Source organism: Taeniopygia guttata, chromosome 37 (assembly GCF_048771995.1).
Source record: "Taeniopygia guttata chromosome 37, bTaeGut7.mat, whole genome shotgun sequence".
NCBI lineage: Eukaryota > Metazoa > Chordata > Aves > Passeriformes > Estrildidae > Taeniopygia > Taeniopygia guttata.
Genome location: NC_133062.1, coordinates 3685001 through 3700224, shown reverse-complemented (window position 1 = coordinate 3700224; position 15224 = coordinate 3685001). Strand labels below are relative to the sequence as shown.

General features: G+C 45.6%; 1 pseudogene; it reads right to left on the bottom strand.

Moving 5' to 3' along the window:
- Positions 1–15224, bottom strand: part of LOC116807532 (uncharacterized) — a 1256502-nt pseudogene that overhangs the window by 795650 nt on the left and 445628 nt on the right.

Here is a 15224-nt window from a genome sequence, read left to right as displayed (position 1 = left end):
GTGCCTCGTAGAGGAGGCAGCAGCACCAGAAGTTTTTTAGTCTGTGCCTCGTAGAGGAGGCAGCAGCACCAGAGGTTTAGCAGTCTGTGTCTCGTAGAGGAGACAGCGGCTGTGGTGTTGTGGATTTGGATTGGAGCAGGGGTGGCTCTGATCTCAGTTTGTAATTTGAAAGGTGCACCTTAGTAATCCATAATTTGGGTAGTTAGTCTGAACCTTGGGACGCGAAGGGTCCTGCTGTGACAATTTGGGTTGTGGCCCCGTGCGCTGTATGTGTGTATTGTAACCGGATCCGTGTTTAGTGAGTTTGTGATTTTGTGTGTTTAGGCTGTAGAAAACTATTTGAGCATTGTATTTGTTGTGGTTTGTAAGAGTTAGTGCTGTGAGCATTATAATTTGTGTGATTTGGCGTGTGTTATTAATTTTTGTAAGTGTTTTTAGGAGCTTTGTGAACTTGAAGTTGTAAGAAGTTTGTGAAATTGTTATTTGCTTTGCAAAGAAATACTGACCTTTGGGAGTGCGGACTGATTTAAAGTATTTGTATGGTGCTTAGATTGTGTGTATTTGTGTGAATTTGGGCAGCGTGTGCTTTTGACTGTGAAAATTTTATTTGATATGTTGTTGGATGAAAAGCTTTGTAAGTTGAATTTTTGTTTTATAGCTAGAGGGTGAAGTGAAAAGCCTAAACTACTTTTAAGATAGTCCTGGTGATTAAGAGGTCATTTGTCTCCCAGATAACTAGAGGAGAATTCAGGCTCTGTGACCTCAGGATACATTTTTCAACTGCCTGGAAAACCCCAGGTTTAGCGAGTGAGTGTTTGCTAGTAGTTTATCTTTCCCTCCCCTCCACTCCTTGTTGAAAGATTTGTGTTGTGTTTTGACTGAAGTTTGTGTGATTTTAGCAAGACCTTTTTAGAACATTTGTTGAATGTGTTCGGGGTTGTGAAAAACTCCAGGGTGTTTTTTTGTGAGCCTAAACTATTAGAATTTAGGTCCTCCTGGAAAAAGAGAAACCCGGTTTTGCAGCTGCGAATACGCAGCCGAACTTTGCATTTTGTAACATTTTCAATCAAAGGGTGAGAGAAATCTGGTCAGCAATCCAAAAATTTTTAGAACAGGCTATAGTAGCGGTTCACACAGCTCTCAGTGCAGTGTGGAGTCGCGAAATTTCGGTCGAAACTGGACTGATAGTTTGTAAAATTTCCATTTGTCCTTGGTTTACAGTGCGACAGGAGATACGCTTGGCTTTTAGCTGCAAACTTGCTACAGTGTATGAAAGTTTGTTTACAGTTTTTAACCAAATTTTAACAGTAATATACCCAGAGCAAAACATAACAGAGGATTTGATTTAATGAGTGATTAATAACTTGCAATTTTTTTGTTGTTTTTTTAATTTGTTTTTTTCTTTTTCCCTTTTCTTTTGTATAACAAGTTTTCCTCAACAGCTGCTGCTCTGAACCTTGTTTTGAAGGGAGAAAAGGTGAAAATTAACTAACAAATTGTTTTATCCCTTTTGTTTGCTAGCATAGCTATATGACCAGGACCGGGAGAAACAGGAACTGAAAGCCTGGTTCAGAAGTATTCCCCTGTCCAAATAAAGATTGTTATTGTAATCCGTGGATTGTATTTCGGTGTGTAGTCTGTCATGATTTGTGGGTCCGAAAAGGGTACAGGTGGCTAATACCTAAGACTGGAATTTGTGCTTTTTGTCGTTCAAAAGAACAAGAGGCTACCCAGAAAGTTATACAAGTTTTGTTGGTGACTGGTCAAGAGGTTCCTGGTAGCAGTAAAATATTTGAATTGTTGGAAAATTGAGTTTCAGGAACTTTGAAGAAACCAGTGGAAATACTTAGAGTTGAGTGTGGCCGGCATATTTTTGTACCAGAAGAATACCAGGTAAAGCTTAAGAACTGGGATAAGATCAAAAGATGTTTTGAAAAGAAAAAAACCTGAACATGGGGGCAAATGAGAGCAAAGAGATTCCTAAGGGAACCCCTTTAGGGTGTATCTTAACACACTGGAAAGTGCTGGTGGGCTATGGTGGTAGTGAAACTAAAAGGGAACTTTTTAAATTTTCTACACAGTGGTGGCCACTCTATAAACTTGATGGGGGGTTGAAATGGCCAGCAAATGGTACTTTAGACTATGAGACTTTATTACAGTTAATGCTTTTCCTTAGGCATGAACAAAAGTGGCAAGAAGTAACTTATGCTGATATGTTTTTCAGTCTTCAAAATCACCCTGAGTGGCAAAGGGATTGTGGGATTAGGCCACCGTCTGACTCACTGGTACTGGCTCTTGAAAAGGATAATAAGGCTAACAAGGAAAAGCTCAAACGGTGTTGCAGCACATGTTCAATAAATCAAAGATGCTCACACCCAAGTAAAGTGTATGCAACAGAGATCTTAGAACAAGGGACAGCAGAGGCACTTTTACCACCACCTAGAAACCAGGAAGGGAGGGGAGTAGAAGAGACGGTGGGGGAACAAGTGAAATCAGAACCCTCACCAACTTCAGCCTCCCCTAACCTATCCTCTGGTTCGTCTACCCTGGAAAAAACAGTAATTAAAGCAAGAGTTTCCCCACCAACTCCTAGATCAGGAGAACCCTCGAGGTTTTATCCACCATTGCCCAGTAGTGATAGTGAATGGGATGAATCTGAACCAAGTCCCAAGCCTTCCCCACAAGGTCCAATAGCATCAAGGACCAGAAGGCAAACCAGAATGAACCCACCCCCACAAACAACTAGAAAGCAAACTAAAGGAGTCATACAAGCACCCTTAAGGCATGCTATAGCCTCTGATGGGGAGCCAAGGATAATTAAGGTCCCCATTTTCTCAATGGATTTAGAGGCTTGGGAAAAGACTGCTAAGGGTTATCGAAACGACCCGATAGGCGTTGCCAAAAGGTTAAAGTTTATGGTTAAGCAGCATTTACCTGATTAGGCAGACATGCAGTTACTACTTGATGCTTTAACAGAAACAGAGAAGCAGTTGGTTTTAAAGGTATCCAAGGACTTAGCTGAGGATGCTTGCGTATCAACACAAGAGGATATTAAAGATGTATTTTCTCTTCAGGACTCGATGTTGGATCCCAATGAACCTGATGAATTAGCACAGCTTAAGAGATATCACAACTTTATAGTGAAAGGACTAGAACGAGCAATTCCTAAGACCATAAACTGGTCAGCTTTGTATGCTGTTAAACAAGGTCCCTCTGAAACACCCTCTGATTTTTTAGAACACCTACAAGACGCGATGCGGCGATACACCACTCTGGACCCTGGATCAGAGGAAAGAATACAACAACTAATAAATTTGTTTTTAGGACAATCCACAGGAGATATCAGGCAGAAACTTCAGAAGATCCGGGGCCCAAATAGCCGAGACTTGGAGACTCTATTAGATGAAGCATGGAGAGTCTTTAGTAACCGGGAGGAAGGATATAAACAAGGGATGAAGAAATTAGTAGCAGTAGCAAGGGGGGAAGGAAAGGAAAGATGTGAGCAAGACCCGCCAAGACAAGGACCACCCCCACTGGGAAAAGATCAATGTGCATTTTGCAGGAAATTTGGACACTGGAAGAACCAGTGCCCAGAACGAAGAAGAGGTGACGAACAGAGAAAAAGTGATCGGGGGGGAGAAAGAGTGGTTGCTCATGCGAAGGAGGACTGAAAAGGACCGGAGGGTCCTACCCTAGGGGACCCTCTGGTTATAGTTAAACTAGGGAATAAAGAAAAGGAAGTGGAATTTTTAGTAGACACAGGGGCAACATTTTCAGTGTTAAATAAGGCCCTAATACCTTTAACAAATGATTATGTTATGGTAAAAGGGGCTACTGGCCAATCTGAAAGAGCATATTTTTGCAAACCGTTACAATATAAATTGGGAAAGCAATGGGGAATTCACCGGTTTTTATATATGCCTAATGCTCCATCTGCACTTTTGGGCAGGGATCTGCTAGAGCAGCTGGATGCAAAAATAATATTTAAAAATGGAGACATTAGCTTGGAGGTAAAGGACCAACAATACGTGGAGTTGTTGAGCCTAATGTTAATAATCAAAGAACTTGAAAGTGTAAGTGAAGAAGAGAAAAACTTCAGGAAAATAATGGATCAAGTATTCCCTGGGGTATGGGCTTCTAATATACCAGGGAGAGCAAAGAATGCAGTACCTATACAAATTAAGCTTAAGGAGGGGGAACGGGCAGTGAGGGTTAAACAATACCCCCTGAAGAAAGAAGATAGGGAAGGGATTAGCCCAGTTATAGAAAATTTTTTGCAAATAGGACTGTTAAAAGAGTGTCAATCTGATTTTAATACCCCCATTTTGCCAGTAAAGAAGCCTAATGGGTCATACAGGTTAGTACAAGATTTAAGGGCTATTAACAGGGTAACTGAAGACTTGTACCCAGTAGTTGCTAACCCTTATACCTTGTTAACTCGTTTAACACCTGAACTAACATGGTTTACCATTTTAGATTTAAAGGATGCTTTCTTTTGCCTCCCTCTCCACCAAGCCAGCCAGAAAATTTTCACATTTGAATGGGAGAACCCCAAAACTGGACGGAGGAACCAGCTCACATGGTGTGTATTACCACAGGGATACAAGAACCCTCCTACTATATTTGGGGAACAACTTGCCAAGGATTTAGAATCTTGGGAACCTCCACCAGGAGAAGGACAGTTGCTTCAGTACATGGATGATCTCCTGATAGCCACCCAGACCCAGGAAACATGCGTGGATTGGACAGTAAGCCTTCTAAACTTTTTGGGCCTGCAGGGGTATCGAGTATCCCAGAAGAAAGCCCAGATGGTGAGGCAAACAGTCATTTACCTGGGTTATGAAGTGAGTGCTGGACAAAGGACCTTGGGCCAAGATCACAAAGAAGCAATATGTCAGACCCCGAGACCTCAGACAGTGAAAGAACTGAGAACCTTTTTAGGCATGACAGGGTGGTGCAGACTATGGATTTATAACTATGGGTTACTTGTTAAACCTCTGTATGCCCTGATCACAGAAGAGAGCAGAGATCTCCAGTGGACAAAAGAAGCAACCCAAGCCTTCGACCAGCTAAAGAAGGCCTTCATGTCAGCTCCAGCCTTGGGACTTCCAGACGTGAGTAAACCATTTTTCCTGTTTTCCCACGAAAAACAAGGGATCGCCTTGGGAATACTAGCACAGAACTTAGGCCCATACTGGAGAGCAGTGGCTTACCTCTCCAAACAGCTGGATACGGCAGCTAAAGGATGGCCAGGGTGTCTCAGAGCCATTGCAGCAGTGGCAGTGAACATCCAAGAAGCATGCAAATTCACCCTGGGCCAGAAGATGACTGTGTTAGTATCTCACACAGTGTCTGCAGTCCTTGAGGCAAAAGGGGGACATTGGCTCTCTCCACAGAGGTTTCTGAAGTACCAAGCTATACTAGTAGAACAGGATAATGTTGAAATTGTAGTAACTAACATTGTGAATCCAGCTGCCTTTCTCAGCGGGGGTATGGGAGAACCAGTGATCCATGACTGTCTGGAGGCCATTGAAGCCACCTACTCCAGCCGTCCAGATCTGAAGGACATCCCACTCGAAGGTACTGAGACTTGGTTTACTGATGGAAGCAGCTATGTCATCAGTGGGAAAAGGCATGCTGGGTATGCGGTTACCACACACAGAGAGGTAATAGAGTCTGGACCGTTATCAGCAAACACCTCTGCACAGAAGGCCGAAATAATCGCCTTAACTCGAGCCTTAGAGTTGGCAAAAGGAAGAGAGATTAACATTTACACAGACTCAAGGTATGCATTTGGGGTAGTTCATGCACATGGAGCCATTTGGAAAGAGAGAGGACTGTTGAATTTGCAAGGGAAGAACATTAAACATTCACAAGAGATACTGAGACTACTAGATGCAGTGCAGCTACCTGAGAAGGTAGCCATCATGCACATTAAGGCACACCAAAAAGTGAGCTCTGAATTGGAAGAAGGGAATATGCTGGCGGACAGAGAGGCAAAAGACGCAGCCAAAGGTGAGGTATTTGAGGAGACAGTGGAAGCAACATTAATCCCAGATGGAAAGATTTCTATTGAAGGTAAGCCTGTGTACAATAAAAAGGATAAGAAACTTATTAAGGCAGAAAAAGTGAATTTTAATCAAGAAGGATGGGCTATAACAGAGGAAGGGAGACTTGTGGTGCCTTCCTATTTGTTGTGGTCATTAGTGCAAAAGGAGCATGAAAAAACACACTGGGGAATAGATGCCCTGTATAACCATCTGAAAAGAAAAATTATAGCTAGGAAATTACAGGGCACAATAATACAAGTAACTCGTCAGTGTAGCCTTTGCCTCCGAACTAATCCTAAAAACATCCCAAGGCCTAAAGTTGGACAAATTAGGAAAGGTTGTGGACCTGGGCAGCAGTGGCAAATCGATTTTACAGAATTACCTAGGAAGGGGGGATATCGTTATCTCCTAGTATTGACTGATACCTTTTCGGGTTGGCCAGGAGCCTTTTCTACTAGGACTGCTAAAGCACGAGAGGTAACCAAAGCACTGTTGCAAGAAATAATACCAAGGTTTGGAGTTCCAGCCACCATATCCTCAGATAGAGGGCTGCATTTTATCTCCAAAATTGTGCAACAAATTAGCCATCACCTGGGGATAGATTGGGAGTTACATACCCCATATCATCCTCAATCAAGTGGCCAAGTGGAGAAGATGAATCATTTGATTAAACAACAGATTGTAAGGTTGGGACAAGAGGCAAACCTACCTTGGCCCCAAGCTCTCCCATTAGCATTATTGCGAATCCAGACAAAACCAAGAACAAAAGAAAAATTGAGCCCCTTTGAAATATTATATGGGAGACCATATACAGTTCAAGAAGGAATCACACCAACACAAGTAGGGGAAGAAACCCTACATAAATATATAGTAGCCCTGAACAAACAATTAAGGGAAATTGAAAAATATGTGGCTGGAGCTCAGACCAGAGAATTAGATGGGCCAGTACATGATGTACAACCTGGGAATTATGTATATGTTAAGTCTTCTGCAGAAAAAAGCCTGGAACCACAGTGGGAAGGACCCTACCTAGTGCTCCTCACTACCTTTACTGCAATCAAGATCAAAGAACAGAAAGCCTGGATCCATCACTCCCGAGTGAAGAAAGTCCCTGAGGGAGTCTGGAAAGTGACACCAGGTGACAACGAGCTGAAGTTGAAGCTCACCTGCAACAGCGAATAAATGGACCTATAGAAATTATAGACATGATGGAGAAGGTCGTAACTATTATCACTATTGCCACAGTTGTAACAGGATATCACACAAGTACAACGTAACTGGAATATATCAGTGTCAAGGAAGGGCCTATGATCCCCACTCTCGTAGGGCCCTGAATGAGATTATAAAGGTTACAAATGCACGTTTGTGGGAAGGGAGAAATGTTTGGGGATGTAACTATGCATTTGTGCAAGATGGGTTCCATGAGGCTTACCAACCACCCATGAAACTCATTCGGATTAGCCCTGAATGCTGTGACAAATGTTTGAGTAGATGTCCTGAATTTAGACTAAAACTAGAGGGATGTGCAATAAGAGGGTATGATCTTGATTTTAATATCACTCAAGTGTGTGTTGAATATCATAAGAACAGAACTAGAACTACCCCTCCAATACAAAAAAAAAAGCTATTACTACCCCACAACCACTTATCCCAGAAGTAGAGGAGCAGCCTATAGCTCCTACAATTACTAAAATTGGGCCGTATGCTATTAAGAAAATGGGAATCCAAAGACTGCTGGTCAATCCGGAATGGTCTCTGAAGCGAGTAGAAATGGGAATACAGGTAAATGCTTCAGATGTCCGGCCAGAGTGCGCCCCATTTCTCAGAAATCCTTTCATGGATTGGGCCACTTGGCTTCAAAAACAAATGCCCTCCAACTTTAAGAGTAAAAGAGATCTCACTGGGCTGCTAGGGACTGGACTAGGAGTGCTAAATACCATAGATTCAGAAGTACCGATGAATAAACTAACAACAGTAGGGAACGACTTAGTTAAATTACAGCAACCTTTGCAATCTTCCCTACTAGCACTGGGTGACAACCATTGGAAGTTATCCAAAGTATTACCAGAATGAGAGAATACTGAAGAGCGAGACCATGAATTAATAATTAATGCATTAGGCACAGCTAGCGAAAATGTTTCACTAGCTCTTGGGTGTACCCAAGCACAACTATGGATGCAGTCAGTAGCTGCTGCAGTGATCAGGGAAGGTGGGGAGGGAATATTCCCTGCTGAACTCCGTAAAATTGTTTGGGATAGTGCATCTGATATAGAAAGGGAACTACAAGCTTGGTGGACTTTGGTCAATTTCACTTATAACCCTATGACAAGTAAAGTAACAGCCTTTGTCTTAACAATACATAATGCATCAGTGAGCTTAATTCATCCTATAGTGCCCCTAGGATTAAACCATGAGGGGACTGTGTTATATCCTTCTGAACATAGAACATGGGCGCGAGAAATCAGAGGAAAATGGCAAACCATCAATCTAGAGCCCTGTTCTATGAGGAGACAACTTGGGTACATATGTGAGGGGACATTAGAAAGTAATAAAGATACATGTTTAAATACGGACCAAAGCATTTGCCACTTTGAAACGCATTCAGGTAACCAAACAACTTTGCTTGTATATGTAGGACAAGGTTGTGTCTGTCTCAGAACAGCATGCCCCACCATAATGATAGACAATCTAAGCATGAATGAGACTCAGTTTAATCTATGTGTCTGTAACTTTGTTAAAATTGAGGGATGTGACTTCTCATATCAGGCACCTGTAGTATCACACCAGTATATAAAAGCCAATTTAATTACTGTAAAAGAGATAGTGCCCGTGCCCATAGGAATGAATTTGACTTTAGTTGCTCAATTGTTAAAACATCAGGAACTGAGAGAAATTTTAAAAGAGATTAGAGACGCAGGGAAAAAGACTTTATTACTATACACCATGACACAGAGACCATCAAAGGAGTTTTTAAATCATTTGAAGAACACTTGTCTCATCATTGGTGGGATGTGCTTTTTGGATGGTCACCAACAGCAACCGGCATACTTAATACTTTAATTCATCCTATTATTGTGTTGCTTATTTTAGTTAGTATAAGCTTGATTTTGTCTGTTGTAATACTTGTTTGGAATTGGAAAATGATACGACGAATGACAGCCCTAACTTCACTATCAAAAGCATATGGCTTAGTTTTGAAAGAAACTAGACACATGTCTTGGGCAGATGAAGAAAGGTCTATATATTGAGTAAATGAATTTACTCATTCCAAAGAAGAAGTGGGGAATGAAACGTAAACTTTAAGGCATTTAGAGATTTTGAGGAGCTAAGATTTTAGTTAGAAATAAGCCTTACTAGAGTTAATTAAAATAAGAATAATAAATGAGTAGGCCTTGATGAAGTTAGGAGTTAGTAGTTAACTAATAATTAATTGCTTGTCAGCACAATGTTTGGTTAGCTGGGTTTATAATGAAGAATATAGAAACTGATAAATAGCTTTTAGGAACATAAGACAATTGTAGGCCTCCTCTGTTCTGAAACCAATTGAAGACAAGGAATGGGAGTTCTACCAAGAGTTCATTTGTCATACTCGCATTGAAAAGGTAGAAAGGTCAGAACGAGGAAGACTTCATTGACTTCCTCATTTTGGGACCCCTCCCCATAAAAGGGACCACTGACCCATTTCAAGGGACAAACTATGCATGCTTAATAGCTTTTGGAGTGATTAGCATACGAAGCGGGGAATGGGATGTACCAAAATGATGAATATGCATTTGTATTTTGTATATTCAATACTTGTATGGATAAAAAGACTCTGTAATCACCTGGAAGGTGCGGTGTGTATTTGGGAAGTATCCCGCACGCTGCCCGGCGTCGAATAAACATACACTTTCTAACTTTAAACTGTTAGAGAGTTTTTGTCCGTCACAGTTGGATATCGATACTAGATCAATATCCATATTTTAATAAATCACTAGGCCGCGATGAGTAGGAGGGCCGCTGCGGTGCGCCTCGAAGCCTGGGGCGCGGGCCCGGGTGGAGCCGCCGCAGGTGCAGATCTTGGTGGTAGTAGCAAATATTCAAACGAGAGCTTTGAAGGCCGAAGTGGAGCAGGGTTCCATGTGAACAGCAGTTGAACATGGGTCAGTCAGTCCTAAGCGATAGGCGAGCGCCGTTCCGAAGGGGCGGGTGATGGCCTCCGTTGCCCTCAGCCGATCGAAAGGGAGTCGGGTTCAGATCCCCGAATCCGGAGTGGCGGAGACGGGCGCCGTGAGGCGCCCAGTGCAGTGACGCAACCGATCCCGGAGAAGCCGGCGGGAGCCCCGGGGAGAGTTCTCTTTTCTTTGTGAAGGGCCGGGCGCCCTGGAATGGGTTCGCCCCGAGAGAGGGGCCCGCGCCTTGGAAAGCGTCGCGGTTCCGGCGGCGTCCGGTGAGCTCTCGCTGGCCCGTGAAAATCCGGGGGAGAGGGTGTAAGTCTCGCGCCGAGCCGTACCCATATCCGCAGCAGGTCCTAAAGGTGAACAGCCTCTAGCATGTTGGAACAATGTAGGTAAGGGAAGTCGGCAAGCCGGATCCGTAACTTCGGGATAAGGATTGGCTCTAAGGGCTGGGTCGGTCGGGCTGGGGTGTGAAGCGGGGCTGGGCGCGCGCCGCGGCTGGACGAGGCGCCGCGCACGGGTGAGTGCGCTCCGCGTGGCCCGCCCGGGCGCTGGGGCGCGCGCGCATGCGGCGGCGACTCTGGACGCGCGCCGGGCCCTTCCCGTGGATCGCCCCAGCTGCGGCGGGCGCCGCCGGCCCCCTCCTCCGCCCGCCCCCTGCCTTGCCGCGGCCGGCGCCCCAGCGGCGGCCGCCGCCGGCGGTGGTCGGCCGCGCGCCTCGCCGTCGGTTATCCCAGCGGCGGTGTCCCCCGCGGCGCGCGGTTGGGCAACCTCGGCACGCGCGCGGCCGCGGCCGGCGTCGGCCGAGCGGTTCGTGCGCAGGGCTGGGTCCCCGGGGGGGTCCCCGGGCCGGCGCCCCGCCTCAGCCGGCGCCTAGCAGCCGGCTTAGAACTGGTGCGGACCAGGGGAATCCGACTGTTTAATTAAAACAAAGCAGCGCGAAGGCCCGTGGCGGGTGTTGACGCGATGTGATTTCTGCCCAGTGCTCTGAATGTCAAAGTGAAGAAATTCAATGAAGCGCGGGTAAACGGCGGGAGTAACTATGACTCTCTTAAGGGTCTAGTTACAACTGGGAATCGCTGCAGAGATCGCACCTCCTCGTGGTCCCGCTGGTAGCCCTTTGAAGGGTGACTAAGTCAATCTCTGCCCCAGGTACGGAGCCGTTGGGACTCACCAGTCCAACGTAACTCCTGCCTAAACTCGGTGAAACAAATTCTTCGGTAAAAAGCCCCATGGCTTCTTGCCCGAAACCTGGCCCCCCGGTTTCAGCAGGGGCAATGAGTTCAGAAAGTGGACTGACCACCCACTCCATTCTCGCCATCGAACGTGGTCCCAATTCGTTGGCAAATTCCGGATCCGACTTTGCGGGGGGGGTCTGGGGCTACCGGTACGCCTTCTGAGGGTATCGGTTGGCACTCAGACCTCCCGCTCCGACTGGGTAGACCTGGTGTCCTGGAGCCACCCAGGACCCTCGTCTAAGTCCCAGCGGGTTGACCTGGTGTCTTTATTTCCTAAGCACCGGGTTGACCTGTTACCCAAAAACGACCAGGTAGACCTGGTGGCTCAATTTTTACCATCTAAATTTTCCCCCAATTTGGCAGAAAATGATTTGGCTTTGCTGGTGAACTTAGAGTTCTATAGATCAGACTTGCATGTGTATGAGTGTGTTCATTTTGCTGCGGATTGGGAGGGATTGAGCGGATTGCCTGAGGTGTATGAACAACTTGCACCACAACCGTGTGTGGGAGAAACTTTACATTCTAGCCTCCCATGAGACAGTGAACCGTTTGTGCCTGAAGAGGGGAGCAGCGAGAAGGAGAGCGAGGACGCACCAAAAACATCTCCTCCAACGCCTGGGAAACATGGGGAACAGACTGGGGAGGAAAAAGTGGTGGTGACTGTTCCTGACAAAAATCCACCTTGTCCTTGCTGTGGTACCCGGGTAAACTCTGTGTTGAATCGGATTGAACATCTGAAAGTGTCACACAGGAAAAGGGGGGTTTGTTTTCGGTGTGCAAAATGTGGAAAGGAAAATAGTAACTATCACAGTGTTGTTTGTCATTTTCCAAAATGCAGGGGTCCAGAGACGGAGAAAGCCCCAGCTGGGGAGTGGATCTATGAAGTATGCAACAGAGATTTTACAACCAAAATTGGCCTTGGACAACATAAGAGATTGGCACACCCGGCAGTGAGAAATCAGGAAAGGATCGTTGCTTCCCAACTGAAAGAAACATCAAATAGAGGTGCTCACAAAAGGTGCTGGACAAAGGAGGAGGAAGAATTACTAATAAGACTGGAGGCTCAGTTCGAGGGAAACAAAAATATTAATAAGCTTATTGCAGAACACATAACCACCAAAACAGCTAAACAGATTAGTGATAAGAGGAGATTGCTGCCCAGAAAACCAGCAGAGGAGACACGTGAGGAGCCTGGAGTGTGTCATCGCACCAGGAGAGCAGCTGTGGGCTGGAGAATGGAGACTGAGATGAGTCACCACGCCCAGGCAGAGGCCAGAGATAATGGACCTGGGAGACGCCCTCTGCCAGGCAGGGCAGCTGCCAGAGGGAGAACAATGGACGAGATAAGACACCACCCTGATAAGGGCAACGGACAGCAGAGAACCACCAAGCAAAAATCAGAAGGACAGCTGCAGGCTTACTATAAAAAGACACTAGAGGAACGCTTATCAGCTGGAGCACTTAACACCTTCCCCCGGGCATTCAAGCAGGTAAGGGAAGGCCAGGATATACAGTTAGTAATCAATCAGACAGCGCAGAGCTGCTTCGGATGCCTGGAATCCATAAGCCAGATAAGAACGGCAACCCAAGGTAAGAAGGACACGGTGACCCGGGAGGAACGCCCAAAGAAACCTTTTCAGAAGTGGATGAAGGACAGAGCAATCAAAAAAGGTAATTATCTTCGGTTCCAGCGTTTATTTTATCTTGATAGAGGGAAACTGGCCAAAATTATTTTAGATGACATTGAATGCTTGTCTTGTGACATACCACCCAGTGAAATTTATTCGGTTTTTAAAACAAGATGGGAAACAACTGGTAACTTTAAAAGCCTTGGGGACTTTAAAACTTATGGGAAGGCTGACAACACTGCCTTCAGAGAATTAATTACGGCTAAAGAAATTGAGAAAAATGTGCAGGAAATGAGCAAAGGCTCGGCTCCCGGTCCAGACGGGATTACTCTTGGGGACATCGTAAAGATGGATCCCGAGTTTTCCCGGACCATGGAGATTTTCAATTTATGGTTAACAGCTGGTAAAATCCCGGACATGGTGAGGGGGTGCAGAACCGTTTTAATTCCAAAATCAACAAAGCCGGATCGTTTGAAAGACATTAATAACTGGAGACCTATCACGATCGGTTCCATCTTGCTGAGACTATTCTCCAGGATTGTAACAGCTAGGCTGAGCAAAGCGTGCCCCCTGAACCCAAGGCAAAGAGGCTTTATCAGAGCAGCGGGATGCTCTGAAAACTTAAAACTCCTGCAAACTATAATTTGGTCGGCCAAAAGAGAACACAGACCACTGGGTGTTGTATTCGTGGACATCGCCAAGGCTTTTGACACCGTAAGCCACCAGCACATCATTCATGCTTTGCAGCAAAGAGAGGTGGATCCGCACATTGTCGGTCTGGTGAGCAATATGTACGAGAACATCAATACGTATATCACCACGAAGAGGAACACACACACAGACAAAATCCAGATCTGGGTTGGAGTAAAGCAGGGTGACCCGATGTCGCCCCTTTTATTTAACCTGGCAATGGACCCTCTATTATGCAAGCTGGAAGAGAGTGGCAAAGGACACCACCAAGGACAGAGCAGCATCACAGCGATGGCATTTGCAGACGATCTGGTTTTGCTGAGCGACTCCTGGGAAAATATGAATACAAATATTAGCATACTGGAGACCTTCTGCAATCTGACCGGTCTCAAAACACAGGGGCAAAAGTGCCACGGCTTTTACATCAAGCCGACAAAGGACTCTTACACCATCAATGACTGCGCTGCCTGGACTATCAACGGCACACCCCTGAACATGATCGACCCCGGCGAATCTGAGAAATACCTCGGCCTGCAGTTTGACCCGTGGATTGGAATAGCAAGGTCCGGTCTCTCCACAAAACTAGATTTTTGGTTTCAGCGGATCGATCAAGCACCACTTAAACCTCTGCAGAAAACTGATATTCTCAAAACATACACCATCCCTCGGCTGATCTACATAGCTGACCACTCAGAAGTGAAAACTGGACTACTCGAAACCCTTGACCAGAAGATCCGGACAGCGGTCAAGGAATGGCTTCACCTACCTCCGTGCACCTGCGATGCCATCCTGTACTCGAGCACGAGAGACGGCGGTTTGGGCATCACCAAATTGGCAGGACTGATCCCCAGCGTGCAGGCCTGTAGACTGCATCGGATCGCACAGTCATCTGACGAGACGATGAAATGCTTCATGGAAAAAGATAAAATGGAACAGCTGCATAAGAAATTGTGGATTCAAGCTGGAGGGGACAGAGAGAACATACCCTCCATTTGGGAAGCACCACCGTCGATTGAACCGCCTAACAACATGAGCACAAATTCGGAGTGGGAAGCACCGACCCAGAAAGATAAATTTCTAAGGCCTTGCAATTGGAGGAAAAACGAAATCAAAAAATGGACCAAATTGGCATCCCAAGGCCGCGGAATTGTAAATTTTGAAAGAGACAAAATTAGTAACCCTTGGATCCAATACTACAGACACATACCTCACAGGAAACTCCTCACTGCACTACAACTCAGGGCCAACGTTTACCCCACGAGAGAATTTCTAGCCGGGGTAGACAAGACCAATACATCAAGGCGTGTAGGCACTGCGATGCGGACATTAAATCCTGCGCCCATATCATCGGTAACTGCCCAGTGACACAGGACGCCCGAATCAAGAGGCACAATTACATCTGTGAACTGCTTCTCGAGGAGGCAAAGAAGAAGGACTGGGTAGTGTTCAAGGAACCGCACA